A 6,427-nucleotide genomic window follows, 5' to 3' on the forward strand; every position below is an offset into this window, starting at 1 on the left:
TCAGAAAGATAATTCTACACTTGAGTTTCTTACCATTAACCTTGATGAAGGGAAAATGAATGAATTGGTTTTCATGTTGATGCCCATGTTTGATTGTCGGCAGAACTCGCTCAGCCTCATCCCTCTATCCTATTCCCTTCTTTATGCAATTTTGTAGTATTTTTGTTTAAGAGTCTGTGTGTATGTCCTCACTTTTGAAATTTACTTTGACTTCAGGGCTTGTTTTGAAACATAGACTTTAGCGCTGAGGACATCATGACAGTGTTCCACATTCTTCTCTTTCACGTGGAGGATTTATGTGTGGATGTGTACAGTGGGACCATTCACCTGACCTGAGATCTCACACACTTGCAAGAACCTTCTGTGAGAACAACGGGACTGAGAAAGTCTGATTGCTAATTTGTAAAAATGAAACCAAAACTGTTACTTTAACTCAGCTTTTCTTTCATCCTGTCCTATATATAACGAGAGTCAACTTACACAAATCTCTATTTAAATTCCAATAGGCATTTTCCACCTCACTTGGCTTAAATATTAAAACAAATACAGTTTAGCAATCTTGAAAACTTCTATTTGTTTAAATTCAACAAATTCCCTTAACCCCTGCATGTCTCTGCTCAATCATTAAATCAACAGACATCTAATTAAATTTCTACCAGTTTCTTCTCACTGTGTGAGGTCTTTGGTCAGTGCAATGACCAAGGAAAGGCATGCCATTTATGGTTCTTTCACTCTAGAAAATTAGTAACCTTAAGATTGCTATAAGGAGATGAATGCATACATAACACACAAGTATGTTCTTAGAGCTTCACCATGGCCCCTACCACACTGCAGATAGTTTCAACAGCAAAGGACATATTTCTTAAGAAATTATCTCTCAAAAAGGCTTGAAAGAACCTCTGGTGTGATTTTAAAGTTTGGTTCAGAGTCAGTGGCATTAAGATTTCTTTCTAGTCTGTCATTGATACCTATTAGCATTTATTCATTTGCTTCTGCAGATTCCTTCCTACAGATATACAATTGAAAGTACCTTTAAAAAAAAAGAACTATTTTTATCCATTTCTCTAGCTATGGAAGGGTTCCAGTGGAGACAGGGGTACAAAGATGATTAAGATTGCTTGAGCTGTCCTGTATTAAATACACCAAAAAGTCAAAAAAGAAAAAAAGAAAAAGAAAAAGAAAAAAGAATCTGAAAAAATTTCATATTCACTATGTATGTACATATATTTGTTTCTGTCATTTTCTCTAATTATGTACAAGAACTCTTTATATAGCACTTAACATGTTAATTATGTGCTATAACTAAATTAAATGTGGTTAAAATTTGCAGAAGGATATCCATAGATTATATGAAAATCTAATGTCATTCCATGTAAGTGACATGAAGTTCTCTGATCTTTAGTGTCCAAAGCATTCCGGGAAACAACATCCCATTTATATTGGGCAATGAGTATGCTTAGCTATTGAGACTGCTCTTTCCTATCCAATGAAACTATAATAGTTCTTCTAAAATATTTTATTGCTGTAAGTCATGTCCCTTTCCTTCAATTTATTTAAGATGACATATTGAGTATGAAATCACTGCCATCATTACCAGCTCTAATCAATATTTTAAGAAGATGAATTGATAGCAGAAAGCCTTGGTGAAATTGTCTTAATACGATTTTGTTCAAGGTAACTAAACGCATAAGAAATCACTTTCTTTCTCTGGAGCCGTAGACAATACTACGAACCAGTCCCCGTGTGAATTTCACAGATTGCTTAGTTGAGCTGAGAACTTGAGCAGAACGTACAGAAACTTCAGATCATTAGTCATCTCATGGGGGGAAGCAGATGGCTTCCCTAGAAGAGGAAGCTTTCACCTCCCACAGAATTTGGACACCATAATACACAAAAAACACGTGCAACTAGCTTTCAGCCTGAATCTGCTGCAACTCACCTTTATCTTATGGTACAGATATGATTATATAGAATATACTCATCAACACAGAGGCTCCCATCCAGATAACCATTACATCATCAAACCTACTATCACAGCCTTCATCATCTGCTGATGAAAGTGCAATGATGTACAGATTCCTGAATAAGCACTGTTTTCAGGAAGTATTCTACAGAAAAACGTTTGTGTCAGAGATACACGCCGTCTCAACTAGCTTCTTCGTTGTTGACATTATTGATATTTTGGGTTCAGTGATCATTGGGTGGTAGAAGTATGCTATTGTGCTGCAGTATGTTCACAGCACACCTAAATTCTTCTCCATACATACCAATAACCATCCCTCAGATGTGAAAGTGGACATTATCTCCAAATATTACCAAACTTATCACTTGTTGCCATTGGTCAAGAATTATTAAGATACAACTATATGAATGCGAATAAGGAAAATAACGTGCTCATATTAATCGAAATCCAAGACAGCTGGTAAAAGTATAGGACTCGACATCATTTTCTATATCAGGATATTTTTATTAACCACTACCTCTCTGCCTCTGTATATAAGCCACCAGGCTAGAGATAAGGACCTTGCCTATTTCCTCCTTATGAATATATCCTCTGAAGATAGGTCATCAACTACAATTTATCTCTGCTTGGTAATGCAACATCACCAGTAAAGTGGAATAGAAAAAAGTAAATGCTGAATTTAAGGTAGTATGAATTTGGCAATTCATATTGATACACTAAATGGTACCAAGAAATGGATTACTGAGTTTTAAATTCTGAAATTTATCGTTATTATGTTGTGTGATATTGGAATGTGTATGTCACACTGTGTTGGTTTTCAAGGCAACCGTAATAAAGTACATTGGACTGTGTGGGTGAGAAAGAGGAATTCATTTTGTCTAGAGCTTTAGCGGCTTAGGAGAACAAGGTACAGTTTTGACAGGGTTTTTTTTTGTTGTTGTTGTTGTTTTGTTTTTTCTTGAGCCCAGTCTTCATTACTTCTATTTACACGTCATCGTCCACATGTGTCTTTGTGTCCTAATTGCCTCTTGATATAACACCAGTCAGTCCACCTCAGTGACTTTATTTGAACTTAGATACCAAGGTGAAGATCCTGTCCCCAGCATCAGCAGTCTGAGAAAAGGAGGTTAGGATCCTAGCACACAAACCTGTATGGGAGGGACACAATTCTTTACATGCCATCGTTTCCCTAAGCCTTCATTTCTTTATCAGTAACATGGAGCAGCATAATACATCCTTAACATCAAGTTGCTATGACAGACAAATTAAATGAATGCCTCTGTCTTTCTCTTTCTCTCCTTATTGTATTTATCATAGTGAGTGAAGCAAACAAGTCCATAGCTAGAAACCATAATGATAAAGCACTACAGTTTTGCTTCATTCTGACTATGTAAAAGGTTTAATGAGAAAGCTCATTCATCCTCTGTGATGGATAGAGTTTTAAATGCAGATACAGATCAAACGTTACAGTGCATGTGATGGCATGCTATTCAAGGAGAGAAATAAAAACAATGTGCAAACTGAATGTGGGAAGTTAGCAACACTTTATTTATTCTGATATTAATATCTTTATAATATTTAAAAGTAGTTCTCTTCAAATTGCCATTTTTTATTTTTTAAGAATATTGTACACGAATATTGTCTGCATTATTTCCATCCCTCCGTGTCCCACTCCAAATCCTTCCTTGTTCCCCAACTCCCTCTCAAGTCCTTGTACTTTGATTTTATTGGCACATATACATACATTAATAAACATACATATATAAAATTCACTGTGTCCATTGACTGGATGGAATAAATGTAACACTCCTATGTACTTGTGCTTAGGGATGCTCACTTGGAGCTTATCTCTGGAGAAAGCTTATTCTCTATCTGTCAACATCCATCAATTACCTATACCCCCTTAACTTTAGGTGGGACCCCATGAAATCTAGCCCATCCACCTTCATATGTCACCTGGTTCTATTATTACATGAGGACCTTGTTAGACTGCCAACTGTGGAGATCTCATTTCTATAGCTTTCCTGTCAGATCTAGGTAGCCCTAACTAGGAACAGGTACCTTTCCCCCAGTTCTTAAATTCTTTCCATCCTCTCTTCTGTGATGTTCTCTGAGACTTAAGTGTAGCGGTTGCATTTAAGTGCAGTCTTAAGTGGAGATATGTGTCATGGAACTAAGAATATCATTGATACCTGCATATTTGTCTTGTGCTTGATTTTCACTGAAAGTTGTTTCTGAATGTTCCTCTCATTCCCAATGTTTTCTTAGACCATTTTTCTACTGTCACTAGCCATATGCCTTAGCATTAACATGACTGAATGTCCATCTGGAATATGGTAAGGACTGATGGCAATGTACACCAGGGTGAGCCAAAGAAATGACATAGTTGGTGGATTTTTCTATTCTTCATATTGCATAAGAAGTTGCTCTCTGCTTATGAGTCTAAAAATGGAGGAGCAAACAACAGAGAAGACTATTGAAGGGAGGGAGGAGTTTCCCTGAACGCTACAATAATAATCAAATAATGCAGACAAACTAAGGTTCACATGGGAGACCACACACTGCTGGTCTTCACCTTCCCTTTTAGTATTGATAGAATACAGCTGTTGACATCATTTTGATGACATAATACTATTTTTCATCCCCAGTCACTTTTACTGACCACCGCTAGAAAAGCTTCAAGGAGATTTAAGGAATATTTAAGTTCCTGATTTCACACAAACCTAAAATTTTACATTTGCATATATATTTTAATACTCATCAAATACAGTATGTCATGAATGAGAAAAAAAATGCTTTGATGTTTGTAGTGTATGTCAAAGGAAGTTTCGTCTTTGTTTATCAGTAAATTATCAGTGAACTAATATGAAGTCCTATTAAAGGTGTGTGTATATTTTAATCCTTTAAAAATTTCTTAATGCTTCCATGTCAATGATTATTGTTGCACTGTGCATGGGAACAAGAAAATACATCAGCCTAGATGTCCAGCAATAGATGAGTGGATAATCTAAAGTAGGTACATAGACCCAACAGAATTTTATTTAGCCATGAAAATTGAGATTTGGGAGAAACATATGTATTTAGACACAATTATATGAAGAGGTATATCTGAGCCTTAGAGAGCCAAATCATGCATATGGGGATGTGACTTTATCCCTGTTTACTGGTGCATATGACAGGAATGAGAGTTTATTTAATTCAGGAAAACACTAAGGGATCATGGAATGCGAAATAGAGGCTTTTTTTAAAGGATCTGAGGAGGACTGTAGAAAGCATGTGCCTGACAATGCACAGAGGACAACTGAGGACAGAAATGGAAAATGGGGGAAGATGAGGGAGAGGCAGGCAGTTACACAGAACACCATATGTACGGAAACTGCTGCATTCTGTGACGACAAAACAAGTTTCTTCTTGAAATTACAATTAACTTTAGTGAATCATTGGCATTCTTTTCATGTTAAATCAGGTGAAAATGATTATCATGAGGAAACTAAACTGTGCTAATCATTGTTTTTTTTTTTTCTTATTTATCGTTTGCACTCTTCACAATATGTATTTTTATGGCTCATTTAATTCTAATTGGAGTAAAGGAACACATGTCATCCTTCCCCATAGAGAGTGTGTGGCAGTTCCATTATTCAGGTACTAATCAAAGTGCCTATTGTATAGTACTGTTCTTTTATAACACAGTAGATGAGCTTTCCCAAAAGTAGCCTGACTATGGGAATGCTCACTTAACTATGGAAAGTGTTTCTGTGGATTGATGAAGAGAACAACTGTCTGAAGATTCTGAGGGACTCAGTCTAATGGTAATCTGAGGTCCAGATGTGTAGCCTCTGGCACTGCTATGGGAGGCCTTCCTATCTTATCTCTGAGCAATACCCTCAGAATATTTCCCTATTGCGTGTCCCATCTGCATTCAGTCTTTTAAATTTTCTCATCTGTTACTCTGTCCCCTAGCCAGGCATGGTGGTTCACATTGTAATCCCAAGACAACATTGTTTGAACAGCTCTGTACAAAGTTAGAGAAATGCAGCAAGTCTTGGTCACTGGACACCTGAAATATATACATGTCTTCAAAAGATAGGATGTTAAGATATATTTTATAGATTAGAAATCACAAGTCATGGATAAGGAGACACTATTTTCTATAGTAGACTATAATACCCTTAGAGTCAAGACTTCTTTTTTCTCTTATCTAAATTTTGTTTGCTTGTTTTGCTTTGTTTTATTTTGTATGTGATGGGCTTGTATTCTACAGTCCATTAGGCCTAGAATTTATTATGTGGCCCAGTCTGGCCTTGCAATTGTTATCTTGCCCCAAACTCCCAAGTCCTGGGATTACAATGTGAGCCACCATGCCTGGCTAGGGGGCATATTATAATTCATATTTTGTTGTCCACACAAATTCTATACATTCAATGATTTGTTAATATTAACTGATTTAATGTAAGATCTATGGAA

At 36.3% G+C, this 6,427-nt stretch overlaps 1 non-coding gene across 1 annotated transcript; it reads left to right on the forward strand.

Moving 5' to 3' along the window:
• The first annotated feature begins 5,720 nt into the window (after positions 1-5,720).
• On the forward strand, positions 5,721-5,786 carry LOC115070583. The gene has a single exon (XR_003849738.1). It is a non-coding gene; the product is annotated as a small nucleolar RNA SNORD109A (small nucleolar RNA).
• Positions 5,787-6,427: the final 641 nt, after the last annotated feature.

The sequence above is a fragment of the Nannospalax galili genome, unplaced genomic scaffold (assembly GCF_000622305.1).
Source record: "Nannospalax galili isolate Female #2095 unplaced genomic scaffold, S.galili_v1.0 scaffold716, whole genome shotgun sequence".
Taxonomy (NCBI): Eukaryota; Metazoa; Chordata; class Mammalia; order Rodentia; family Spalacidae; genus Nannospalax; species Nannospalax galili.